Source organism: Durio zibethinus, chromosome 1 (genome assembly GCF_047325235.1).
Source record: "Durio zibethinus cultivar Kanyao isolate XHJ-2024 chromosome 1, ASM4732523v1, whole genome shotgun sequence".
Lineage (NCBI taxonomy): Eukaryota > Viridiplantae > Streptophyta > Magnoliopsida > Malvales > Malvaceae > Durio > Durio zibethinus.
This window is the reverse complement of record NC_143162.1, coordinates 6,907,419-6,921,889: the sequence shown is the minus strand read 5'-3', so window position 1 is coordinate 6,921,889 and position 14,471 is coordinate 6,907,419.

Sequence of the window (14,471 nt, the reverse complement as noted above, 5' to 3'; positions counted from 1 at the left end):
TTAGGTCCCCACGTCCCATTTCAGACTTCAGATGCAAGAATAAACAGCAGAGAAACCTTTTTTTTCTCCCTAAAATTTTAAGGGGTGGCTTTGTAGCTTAAAACACAAGAAACAAAAAGGTTTGTTGATGTTCAACTCAGGCGTTGTCTGAACTAGATTACGGTTTGAGTGTGTTAGTGACGAGTTTCGGAGTTGTGGGTGAAAACCTGAAATCACATAAGATAAAGAGAACAATTAAGGGTAAAGATAGAGAATATTTTTTGCATTTACATACTGAATTTTAAATCAGAGGTCAACGGTAAAAGGTCGAAAAAATAATAAGAAATATGAAAAATAGAAGAAAGTAAGATGATTAGATAATACTTGAATGACTCTATTTATAGGCAGAAGGTAAAAGATATGTTAGGCACAATAGTGACATAGCCAAGCTGATATGGCATTGTATCCAAAATGCACCTAGCTGTCTGTTGATTGTCTCTAATCATAGAAATGACCAATTTATCTTTTGGACTCGAAAATACCCCTAATATTCTGTCTCCCATTGAATAGTTTGAGTATCAAACTATAAAGTGTGAACTTTGTCGATCTTGAGTTTGTTGACTTGATATGTGATCAAACGTGCTATGCTTGATCTTAAGCATCGGTTTTGGATATAAGTTTGATTGGTCCGTTTTGGGTTCGCCGAAGTGAGTGACCTTGTGTCTAAGCAAACTGAAGTAGGGCTAAGTAAGCTTATGAGTAACTATTGATATGATTTTTTGTGTCTAATATAGTGCATATTGATATGAGACTTGTACTTTTTCTTGGTGTTGGAGTTTAATTTTTAGGTCTAATACAGGGTTGACCTTGTAATTGGCTTGTTTGGCAAGTCTAGCTTGAGTTTTGTGATCGGTTTGATTGGTTTAAATTGGTGGAATTAACCATTTATCCTTCTGATGTTTGAAAATCAAATTTAATGAAGAGAGAGGTATTTAGGCAATAAAACCCTAAAGCTAAAAATTTGAAAAATCATTCTCAGTAATAATCTAGACATGCGCACAATCTGAAGCATTCATCTGATCTCAATGTTGGCTATAAAAAAAGCCTCTGGGGCTATTCATTTTTTACCTTTTTATGTTTTTGCTCTCAAACTTATTTGTCTTTACCAACCTTAAAGACTTTATTTTCTTTCAATCCTATATTCTTTTCTTTTTTTTCCTTAGTATTTTTTTTTTTATGTCTTCTAATGAAAGTTTTAAGAGCTTGAGAAGTTACAAGATGGTTTCAATAGAAGGTTAGCTTAATAGTGGAGAAGAAGCTAACAAAGTCCCTTCTGTCATTATGGGAAAAGACTATAGCAAAGTGACGTTTTGGTTAAACCCTATGTTAAAAAAAGATCAGAAAAGGTTGAAGGAAAGTGTTTGTGCCAAAGAGGAGTGGATCTTTATGAAGTGAGGGAGTAGACTCACAATAAAATGGATGAGCTTTTGGCTTGATGGATTTTGACCTCAAAATCCTCTTGTCCCAGTGTCAAAGGTCAGTTCGACTCCTTCGTCTAACCTTTTTTCTTCTTCTCTTACTAATACTAAGTTGATGGCCTAGTAAGTTGTAGCCAAGTAGAAATATAGTATTTCATTGACTCTCCATTTAGAGATAATGGGAGTGGAAAAAAGAAACTCTTTAAACTCTTCAAATGCTCTTTGACACTAGGGTGTCCATCTAAAATCTGAGATGTTCCTAAAGATTTTAAAAAATGATAGGTATTGTTCTTCTGACCTAGATATGAATCTGCTCAAGACAACTATTCTTTTAGTTAATATTTGCACTTATTTCATTAAAGTCAATGCTTACATGTCGAGGATTGCCTAAACTTTTTTTAGATTTGCCTCTATACCTCTTTTATTGATCATATAATTGAAAAACTTACCCAACGTGATACCAAAAACGCATTTGCTTGGGTTGAGTCTAATAATGTATTTCCTCAAGGTGTTAAAGGTCTCTTCCAAGTTTTTTAAGTATTTGATTGGGCTTTTGCTCTTCATTATCATGTAATATGTATATATTTTCACGTTTCGACCAATCTGGTCCTTAAAAACCTTATTAGCTAATCTTTGTTAGGTTGCTCCTGCATTTTTCAAGCAAAATGGCATGTCTTGTAACAGTACAAAATTTTTTCTATTATGAAGACTACTTTTTTTTCATCCTCTTTTAGCATTTTAATTTGATTATAGACTAAGTAGTAAGAAAGGCAAAAATACCCAAAATCGACGGGTTTTGATCCGACTCGACCTCTTAGGGTCGTTTTTTTTATAAAAAATTGGGTATCGGGTCGGGTAGGGTCGGATGGTATAAAAAAATTTTAGGTTCGGATCAGGGTCGGGTTTTAGGCAAATCTGACCCGATATATATAAAAAAATTATTTTTTTAATTAATTATTTAATTTTATATATTATATATATATATTTAATTTTATATTTATATTAAAAATAATATTTTATTAATTTCAGATCGAATCGGATCAGATTCGATTTTATACAATGTCGGGTCAGGTCGAATTTGGGTATTAAAAATAAAAAAATTTGTCGGGTCGAGTACGGGTATGAATTTTATATGTTTAAAGTCGGGTCGGTTCAGGACGAACAAAAACTCGCCCCAACTCGACCCGTTGCCATCACTACTAAATAGGCATCAATTGAAACTGAACAGGCCGTGCTCGGCACTATCATCAACCAGTCGATCTATACTAGAGAGAGAAAAGTTATTTTTTGAAAAGGTTCTATTTAGGTTGATAAAATTGATGCACATTTTCTATTTTTCACTATATTTTTTTACCATAACCAAGTTAGCTATCCAATCACAGTAACATACTTCTCTAATGAAGCATGCTTATAATAGTTTATCGACTTTTTCCTCAATAGCCTTTTTATTCTCTAAGGCAAATGTCTTTTTTTTTTTGTTGAACTAACTTCATGTTTAGATCGATGTATGACCTATGGACCATCACCTCAAGATCGATCCTTAGAATATCTGATAGTGTCCATACAAACAAATCGACGTTGTTTTTTAATAACTGAATTAGTTAGTCCTTATGGTCAAACTTGACCTTAATTTACATACATTTTCTAGTTTTATTCTCTCAAAATGGTATAAAGATGAGGTTTTCTATCGATTTTTTCTATTGTCATCAATTTTAGGTCTCTGGTCGATTATTTCTTTTTGTTCAGTTAGGTTGGAACTATTTCCTGCAAGAAAAAAGGATCCTAACATGACAGTTTTTTATTGTTAGTAGAATAGTGTGCGTCATAACGTATTAATCCATAGACCTATAGTTCAACCTGACTTTAGGAGTCGCTATCAATTTTTGTTATTAAGATGCGATTGGCCACCTAAATGAATCTATCCCTATTTAAAAAGAAATCTCAAGCTTAATCTTTAGCCTTTCCTTTATCTTGGTGGCTAGATGCACATGTCATCTATCTCTTTAAGTTCTTGGGTTTAAAGGCTATCCAAAAAAAAAAAAAAAAAAACTTAGGTCTCTTTAAAAAGTAAATCTATATCTATGAAAGCAAGACTAGATCCGAGAGTATAATTACATGTAAGAAATGTTATAACACCCTCGCAACGTCCATCAAATTATGATACTAATTTGATTTCATATTATCCTAACTTTAAAATGTGTTTGTAATTTACCTAGTAAATTTAATATTGGAAATTATTCTTAAAATAACTCCAATTACTTAGTAGAAATTTAAGATAATTTTCTCACCTCAGAAGTATTCATGAAAACTCGTGTCTCATTTTGAAGAGGCTTCGTCATCATATTCATTAATATATTTTCTAAGAAATCATTTTTTAAAATCAATTAATAAAATCTTTCAATCATTTGATAAGATTTTACATTGATGCATACCTCATAATCATTTAGTAGGATTTTTGTTGAAAATTTTTTTATGAAATTGTTTTTAAAAATAAATTTATTAAATCTTCTAATAATTTAGTAAGATTTAATAAAACTTTGAATCCCACAATCGTTTGGTATGATTTAAAAATAAAAAAATTTATTTTTCTTAAAATTCATTATGAAATTCTTCAATTGTTTGGTAAAATTCATAAAAAAAAAATTAAAATCCTCCAATCATTTGATAGGATTGAAAATCATTTTATTTGTATTTTTAATAAAAAAATTTGTTATAAATTTCTCCAATTGTTTGGTAGTAATCATAATTTAAAAATTCTTTAATCCATAAAAAAATTATCTAATCATTTGGTAGGATTTATGGATTTATTTTAAATTTTTTTAAATATCAATTGAGACAAATAAAATATATAAAAATAAATTAATTAATTAAAAAAATAATTAACTAAATTGAAAAATAACAATTAAAATCAATTATAAAATAACATAGAAGTTAAATAAATAAAATAAAATAAACAAAAAAACCAAGAAAATAAAAAGGATGACTCAACATGAGGGTTGAAGAGGCGGCTTAGCTTCAGGCACAAAAAATAGCTTTGGAGTGTATGACTCAAAACTAGGCTTTAAAGCTTAGTTGACTTAGCAGAAAGTGCGGGTAGTCAAGTCGTGCGATCAGGTTGGGTCACACAGATCTTAAAAAAATATAACCTTAAAATGGTGCCATTTTGTTATGAGTATATGAGGTTAAAACTTTTTTTTTCTCAGAATTTTTTTGCCTACTTTTTCTCTTTTTCTTTTTTTCTTTGCTTTCTCTCTTTAGCAAAAAGTGAATGCTAGTTGAATACTTTATGGCTTCTAGAAAAATAGGCTTCAATCTGGGATTGTTGGCAGATGAGTCACTGAATACTAGAAAATGTTGTCAAAATGTGCTTGAAAAATTTAAATATCGCTAAAAAATTCAACCAAATATATTTTTTTGCCAGAGAACTCTCTCGAAATTTTTTTTTCATGCTTTTTCTTTGCTTTTCATTTTATGTGTATGCGTGTGTGTGTTTTATATATATATATAGTCTTTTTATAGGCTTGTAATCCTTATTTCAATAAAAAAATAAGTTTTCTTGGTTTGAATCTCCTAATCAACTTTAACTTTAGATTTTTAATCCAAATCCATCTCCTCACCCAATAAATCTTTTTTTTTAATCAAAATTTTCTCTTTTTTATTTTTTGATTTTTAATTTAATAGGAACCAAGCCAATAAATTTACCTTAGAAAAAATAGTTGCCATTTTTTGCATATTTTTAGTGAAATGAGAATTGTACAAAGATATAGATAGCCCACATATTTAGATAATCGACCTTTTATTTTTAAACTCTTTTAAACGGACAATCAAACTCTTTGAATAAGATAAAAACTCTTCTAAACAGAGACTCAATAAATTTTGAAACATATAAAAAGCTCCACACAATTGAGGCTTAACAACTTTTAAAACATATAAAATGCTTCTCTCAATAGGGGCTTAACAACTTTTTATAAAAGGTTCCTCTCAATAAACTCAACAACTTTTAAAAATATAAAACTCCTCTATAATAGAGGCACACAACTTTAAAAATAAATAAACACCCAAAGGTTCTGACGATCATACACCAAGGTTTTATAGATTGCATCTGAAAAAATTAAGAGATTATGCCCAAAGGTCTTATAAATCATTTCTAATGTTGAAAAGTGTTCCTTTGTACAAAGGCTCTACAACTTTAAAATTTTAAAAAATCTTTCTTATTTATCGTCTCAATGCAGGATTTTGTAATATCCTTATTCCTGTTTCCTATATTCATTCACTAGACATCCCTAAATGCAATGCATGCTATACAAATGTCAATTAATTATGGTAAACAAGTTCTTAAGCCTCTTTCCTTTAGATCTCGAACTATTCAAGCTTCGAGCACTAAGACCACACCAATTCAATTCTCAATCATCTTTCTCATTCAATGCTAGCACCCATATTCTCCTTTTAAAGAAATTTTTATTTTTCATTTTCAAGTACAATGTCCTTACTAGGCCTTGAATACTTCATATTTGCCATTATCACTTTTAACCTTTCTAAGATAATGTAGAAATCTTTCATGCTATTATTCATTTATGAGTCATTATTTCAATTTCAAAAAGTAAAATGCAATCACACATTTCTTCCATTGCAAGGTATTTAAAGGAAAAGTGTTATAAATCATTTCTTAGATTCATTCACTAGACATCCCTAAATGCAATGCATGCTATACAAATGTCAATTAATTATGGTAAACAAGTTTTTAAGCCTCTTTCCTTTAGATCTCGAACTATTCAAGCTTTGAGCACTAAGACCACACCAATTCAATTCTCAATCATCTTTCTCATTCAATGCTAGCACCCATATTCTCCTTTTAAAGAAATTTTTTTTTCATTTTCAAGTACAGTGTCCTTACTAGGCCTTGAATACTTCATATTTGCCATTATCACTTTCAACCTTTCTAAGATAATGTAGAAATCTTTCATGCTATTATTCATTTATGAATCATTATTTCAATTTCAAAAAGTAAAATGCAATCACACATTTCTTCAAGACAAATATGTTATACAGTCTATATGCATGTTTTATGAATATGCATAAAGAAGAAAAATAAAGCAAGAAAATAGTTAGTTAGTGCAATATAAGAAATAACAGAAAACATGTTAGCACAAAATATAATAATATGATCTTAAACTTTTAGTCAATTCTAGAAGGTAAGTGAGACATGGTTCTATCTATAGGTTAGGCTTGATAAGGTTAACTATTTGTGTTTTGGGTTAATTCTAGAGATTTCTAAATTGTTCTTTATATTATTGTCCATCACATACTTGTAAGATATTCCAATCCTTGTCCATTATAGGCTACAAATGAAAAATGTTTAATTTTAGTGAGAGTATTTCGCTAGTCCATGGGGAGACATAAAATCTCATGAAAGCATAGATACTTTACTTTCTCTTAAGGGACGGAGCTCAGGTGTAAAGCTCATGTTATGCACATGCACATGAATAATAATATATAACATGTAAAACACAAAGGATAAAACAAAAACTTGTAAATTTATTAAAGTAGGCTTGTATAATATAAAGTCATTTACTGGCCTGACTCTCCTTGTCCCAAATGGAGTTATCAAACTGTTATAACATATAAATCTATAGACCTATAACTTACTTGACTTTATGAGTCGCCATCAATTTTTTTTATTAAGGGGCAATTAACCACCTAACTGAATCTATCCCTCTTTAAAGAGAAATTCTAAGCATAAATTAGGTATCTTTAAAAGGTAGATTTATGCCTAAAAAACCAAGACTAGATTCAGGAGTATGGTTATATATGAGAAAGGTTATAGCACCTTTATAGTGCCCATTAAATGGTGGTACCAATTTGATTTCATATTATCAAAGCTTCAAAATGTGTTTGTAATTTACCTAGTAAATTTAATATTAGAAATTATTCTTAAAATTACTCCAATTATTTGGTAAAAATTTAAGATAGTTCTTTTACCTCATGAGTATTCATGAAAACTCATGTCTCACTCTAAAGAGACTCCATCATCAGATTCATTAATATATTTTTTAAAAAATTATTTTTTTGAAATCAATCAATAAAATCCTTCAATCATTTGGTAAGATTTTATATCAATACATATCCCTTAATCATATAGTGGGATTTTTGTTGAAAATTTTTTTATGAAATTTTTTTGAAAAACAAAGTCATAAATCCTCCAATAGTTTGATAAAATTTAACAAAAATTTGAATCCTCTAATCATTTGGTTGGATTTAAAAATAAAAAAATTATTTCTCTTAAAATTCATTATGAAATTCTTCAATCGTTTGATAGAATTCATAAAAAAAAATTAAAATCCTTCAATCATTTGATAGGATTGAAAATCATTTTATTTTTATTTTTATTTTTAATAAAAAATTTGTTATGAATTTCTCCAATTGTTTGGTAGAAACATAATTTAAAAATTCTTAAATCCATAAAAAATCTTCCAATCGTTTGATAGGATTTATGGATTTATTTTGAAATTTTTTTTAACTATCAACTAAAACAAATAAAATATATAAAAACAAATAAATAAATTGAAAAAAATAACAATTAACTAAAATGAAAAAATAATAATTAAAATAAATTATAAAATAACATAGAAGTCAAATAAATAAAATAAAATAAACAAAAAATAGGAAAATAAAAAAGACAGCTCAAATTAGGGGTTAAAGAGGCGGCTCGACTCCAGGCACAAAAAATAACTTGGGAGTGTGTGGCTCAAAACTCAACTTTAAAGCTCAATCGACTTAATAGAAAGTGCAAGTAATTAAGTTGGGTCAGCCTCTAGCAAAGCACGCGAATCTTAAAAATATATAACCTTAAAACGATGCCATTTTGCTATAAGTATATAAGGCTAAAACTTTTTTTTCCTAAAATTTTCTTGCCTACTCTCTCTCTTCCTCTTTTTTTCTCCATTTTTTTTTCTAGCAAAGAATGAATGCTGGTTGAATATTACTGGCCTCTAGAAAAATAGGCTTCAATTTGGGATTATTGTCGGATGAGTTATCGAATACTGAAAAATGTTGTCGGAATGTTGTCAAAAAATTTAAATATCGTCAGAAAATTCAACCAATTTATGGAATTCCTAGAAATTTCCAAAAATAAAATTATAAAAATTCACAAAATCCCTTTTGTCTTCTAAAAAAATTCAACCAATTTATGGAATTCCTAGAAATTTCCAAAAATAAAATTATAAAAATTCACAAAATCCCTTTTGTCTTCTAAAATCCTTCAAGCAACACTATTTCCAATTTAAAAAAAAAACCCAAATATATATATTTTTTTGCCAAAAAATTCTCTCAAAGTTTTTTCTTATGCTTTCTCTCTGCTTTTCATTGTGTGTTCTTGCTTGTTTTTGCTAGAGTTTTTTTATAGGTCTATAATCCCCATTTCAATAAAAAAAAGAGTTTTTTTTTTATTTGAATCTCCTAATCAACTTTAACCTTGGATTTTTAATCCAAATCTACCTCACAACCCAATACATCTTCTTTTTCAAATTAAACTCTTTTTTTCTTTTTATTTTTTTATTTTTATTTTTAATTTAATAAAAACCAAGCTAATAAATTTATCCCAAACAAAATGAGGTGTCTACAGTGTGTAATAGAAAAGTAGAATTGAATAAAAATGTGTATTTGTATTTCAAATTTTCTTGTAGCCATCTTAATAGCTCAATTTTGTTAACAAGTTTGTATGTTGGCCTGGGAGCTCAACTTCTGTAGATCCATTCAACAATTACAAAAGTTTGTGGCTTGTATAATTATAAAGCTTAAAAGCTCAAAGCAGTTTAACAGCGCATTTCTTTTTCATCGATTTCTTGTTGTTTCTTACCAAAGTTTCTTTGCTTTATTTATTTCACTTCTCTGATCTTTACGTTGGTCACTTTCATTTTTTTTTTGGCTCTTTTTTCTTAGCCAAACTATCAGTCTATTTTTCAATCTTACCTTTCATCATTATAACATAGCATTATTGCAACATGGACTGGTTTCTTTTGACCTCTTCAACCCTATTCAGTGTTAAAAACTTGATTTTTAAGTATGGTGCTAAGCCAATTAGTTACATAAATAGACTAGCTAGGTTAGCCTAGCATCATGTTGAAAGATAAAAGTACATCCACCATAATAAATTAAATAACCAAGGTGATACTCTTTGGCTTAGTACTTAGTGTGACTAACAGCCAGTTTGTCCCCTTCACTAGCACATACTCATTCTTAAACCAATCAAAGTGATGATAAATGGCTTCAACATTTCTTCACTAACTTGTATTTTTAACATAGTGATACGTCAATTGAACTTTCATTATCAAACATGATTTTTTTTACCACATGGTTGTACACTACCATGGTAACCACTATTGCATGATCATGAGAAAACTTAATCCCTTTCAAATCTTTAGAGCTAAAAGAAATCAACTCATCTTTTTAGCATTTTTCTTTCTTAGTTGAGGACCCAATGGCTATGATCATTCCTTAATCAAGCTTTTTTTTTGGCTAAAGTGGAACTTGCACTAGTTATCATGTTAATAATGTCGACAATGGGCTAATGGTCTATAGGTCGAGCTTCTTCCTCTTTATCATTCTTCTAGTCTCTTCTTTCTCCATTTTTTTTTATCTTTTTGCCCAGATTCTTGTCTCATTCTTCTCTTTGATTCCCTCTTTTATAGTCTTGTCTACCCTATCTTTATCTTAATCGATCTACAAATCTACCTAGCAACCTATTCTGATCAAACTTTTTATCTCATTTTTTAAGTTGACATAATCTTTAGTGTTATGACTGAAGTCCTTGTAGAATGTGTATCTTTTGTTGAGATCTTGTCGAGTATTCTATCCCAGTGGCTTTGACCATTTGAGCTTGCAATCCCTTTTTATTTGCATCAAAATCTCTCTCTAAATATATTTAGTACTATGTAGTTTTATTATTTGCTTGGGCTCTAAGCCCTTAAATATCCTTATTGTCTTTTTTTTAAAGAAGAATTGTAGATTTTTTTGCTTTTCTTTTAATCGAGGAAGGGGATGAACCTCTTTCACCTTGACTGCTGAGGAAAAGGGTAAGTCTCTCCCACATTGATTTTTCATTATAGTTTTTGTGTTAATGTATTTTTTTGCAACAAGTAACATGTTAGTTAATATCTTTGGCAATTTAAGAAAGCGTAAGCTTCAAGTGGTACTCTCTATATTGAGTCCATTGGTGATGGTAGTTTACACATTAAAACATTTGACGTAATTTTTTAAAACTCATTTCTCTTTTGATGGATAGACATTGGGTTTAGGGTGGTCTTATTGGTTTTTCTACTACTGATATATCTTAACAAAAAAGAATGACTGATCTCTTTAAATGTAGTACTAGACCTAAGATTCAGATTACAGTACCATGACTAAGCTAATCTTTTGAGGTTCATGGTCAGACCATTGCATAATAAAGCCTTATATGATCATTCATCATTATATTAGTTCGATAAAGCTTTAAATGGTCAAAATGATCAACAGTACCATCATAAGTTTCCAAGGTTGACATCTTGAACTCTTTTGGAGGCATGGTCTGGTTAATTTCCTTAGTAAAGGAGAAGGTTTTTAGGAATTTTAGCTCACCTTCAAAAGCTACGACTTTCACTTTTAGTTCCTTCTCTATGGCTTACATCCAAGCTTCAAGGTTTTTGTCCTGTTAGGGTTCAAGGATGGGTTGTTTTGTCTTTTAAGTGGTGGTCAATGTAGAGGTATGGGAATGGTGAAAGTGGATTAATGGTGTAGGCTCTTCTTCTCAAGGGGCTAAAAAGGCCTCAATGTCTTCAAAAATCAGTTGTTTTTTTACTTATTTTTTAGGGGTGATTAGGTCAAGTACTTTAGAAGTTTGTCGTAGTGTTATGGCTTGGAACATCTGCTTGAGGGCTTCTATTTAGTTAAGGCTAGGAATTGTTCCATCGTGGGGCTTGTTAAAGGGGCAGCTTATTTCGTAGGTTGGTTAGTATGGATTTCTGTTCTAGTTAGGGCAGCTAGCTCTTCTTCCTCAAAAACTCTCTTTTTAGGCGGCATGTTACTTAACTCGGCTAAAGAATGTATGCCCCTATCTGATGCATCAAATGTTAGTACCAAGCTCCGAGTTAAGGGTGAAAACTCTAAAATCATACAAGAGAAAGAGAGCAGTTAAAGGCAAAAGTAGGGAGTGTTCCCTACATTTGCACTCTGATACTTAAATCAAAGGTTGGTGATAGAAGATCGGAATAAGAGTAGGAAATAAGGAAAGTAGAAAAAAGTAAAATGATTGGATAATACCTGAATATCTCAATTTATAGACAGAAGGTGAGGTGTATGTAGGGTAAAATAGTGATGTAGCCGAGCTAATGTATTATTATACATGTCAAGTTGATTTTAAAGTTTAGAATGCCCCAGACTATTTGTTGATTGTCTCTAACAAGAAAAATGATCAATTTGCTCTTTGAACCCAAAAATAACCCCTAACAGAGTGGGATGCTCAGAGGGGGTTAGATCACTGAATTCAACCCAGCCTAAGTGATACCAATCGCATATTCAAAGGTAGGTTTAAAATAGTTGACGCAAAAGAAGAACTTTACACTGCTCAAACATTGTTTTGCTCCTAAAATCACAAAAGAGTATCCCAATGGCTAATGAAATCACGAAAAAATGGCTGCAACAATATCAAAAAGTTTTCGGCTAATTATTGAAGTATTAAAACATGATGCGTTAAGAAGAAGCCTTTTGGGATGACCAGTGGAATTACTTTGAATATTATTTTTGTGTTCCTTTAATTTCAATACTTGTCGGGATGTCAACTCCTGATGCTGTTAAAGTTCTATTACCACCTTGTGCATGTTTGGTCTCAAATTGAGTTTCACAGCTAAGCATTGAAGTGCAAGGCTAGCCAACTGTTAGGCCCGATTCAATAAATAGTAATGGCCTTGGATACGGGTATCCAGCACACGGAATATTCTACATTTGTTGATTGAAGAAGGTTTTGCCCACTCCGCCAGACAGTTTTCTTGTCCATAGAGTTCCTCGGCCAGATAACATTTCTGTTAAGTACTACAAAGCTGTGTATACCATCATTGCTCATGGCAGTCAAACGACCTTTCCAATTTCAATACTCAATTAAGTTGATATCGACCCTCTCATCTTCATTCCTAGTGGTCCAATCACAAATAGCTATATGCAGCTCAGCAGCTGAACATAGCTGATCTGATAGAAACATTAGACTCTTTTCGGGGATACGAGGAACCATTGTCTGCCAAGCTATTTAGGAATGGAAAACAAACTTGTCCTTTATCGGTTAATTACAATATATAGTTGGAGTGTCATTTAGAGCAAAAGTAGTCGATACAAGAAGCGAGAGGCTAATAAAAGTTACTGATTGACATATTCTATGAATTTAATGAAGAAAATTAACATAGACCACTGTTTCCAATGGTCCAGACTGCAAAATCTCCCCCTCACTAGGGTGAGTTTGTGGTTTGGTTGCAGATCGTGACCTTGCCACTTGAACTACTCAAATTGCTTCCATATTTGCTCACACTCTAGGAACTCCCTTCTACTCGGAAGCAAATTGTTTCATAGAATTTAGATTTTGACACCTGCATACGGACAAAAGTGCTTGAAGATCTGGCCCTGTGTTAATCAATTCATTCTTTACAGTTTACAGCATTCAATATTGTGTTAATCAATGGATTAATCAATGTATAAAATATCTAACATTATATGTGTCATGTATGTAATTTTGGAACAAAGACTGAAGTTGAAGTCAGGAATAGAAGCAGGGGGAAAATATAGAAACGGTAGGGGTTCATTTTCATACGAGAAAGGAAGATGAAAAGAAAAACGAATAAGAACTGGGTTATTGATGAGGGGTTTTGCTTCACGCAACCGTCTGAGGCCCAATTCTTTGTTCTTTTGTCATCTCTCAAGAAACAAAACACTGGACAAATATTTAGGAACTGGGTTATTGATGAGGGGTTTTGCTTCACGCAACCGTCTGAGGCCCAATTCTTTGTTCTTTTGTCATCTCTCAAGAAACAAAACACTGGACACATATTTAGGCCGGCTAAGGCCTACCGATGGACTAACCTACTATAGCCCACTATTCTATTTTGATATTTATTTCAGTGAGAGGACTACATTAATTAATACTAACTAATAAAAAGGAAAAGGGTATATTGAAAAAAACACATTATGTATTTTCCCCAGGAATGTAGCAGCAAAGGGAGGCGTGTGACCTGGAGTTGCTTTGTCAAGTCTTTTAGCAAGGGGAAGGCGGTGGCTCAAAGTAGAGACAACCATTATTCGAAATAAGGTTTGGGGATGTTTCCCATTCACCTAACCAGGCTGGGTTAAGTTGGCTTAGAGAGGTCAGGTCAGACATCACTCAGCTCACATCCTCCCTACCTCCACTCTAACCGATCCCCATACAAATTCTGCAGCCTTTCTTTGTGTTGTTTTTTTTAGTATTCATTAAATACTGACATTTTGTAAGTGTACTTTAAGGATGCACATGGCTGATATATTCTACCACTGTAATGCTGAATCAGGACCATTAAATCTGGGTTTGATCAATCAAAGGGTGAGAAGTTAAGGAGGAGGAAGAGTAAAAGAAAGTTGAAGAATAAAGTCTCAATTCCCCTCCATTCCCTACCACAAAAAAAAAAAAAAAAAAAACTTTTGGCTTTATCAGATTGAGGGTGTAGGGTTGGAGGGATTCAGGGTGAAGATTAGGTGAGGATCTCCCTCAATTTTACCACATGTTTGACATGTCAAATCAGCTTATCATGCTAAAGATACCCACTCCATTAGCCCTCGTGCTTTTCTTTCCAGATTTAGCCCAGCAATTTCCCTTGAAAAAGTTGTAACCATACTTTGAATTCTGACGGGCAAACTTTGTTACTTACTTAATTCAGGCAAAGATAAAACGAGGAAAGAAATTGGATTTCCTTTTTAACATTAACTCGCTTGGTTTTCATTTTCACCTTTTGGTTAATACTAGCTTTA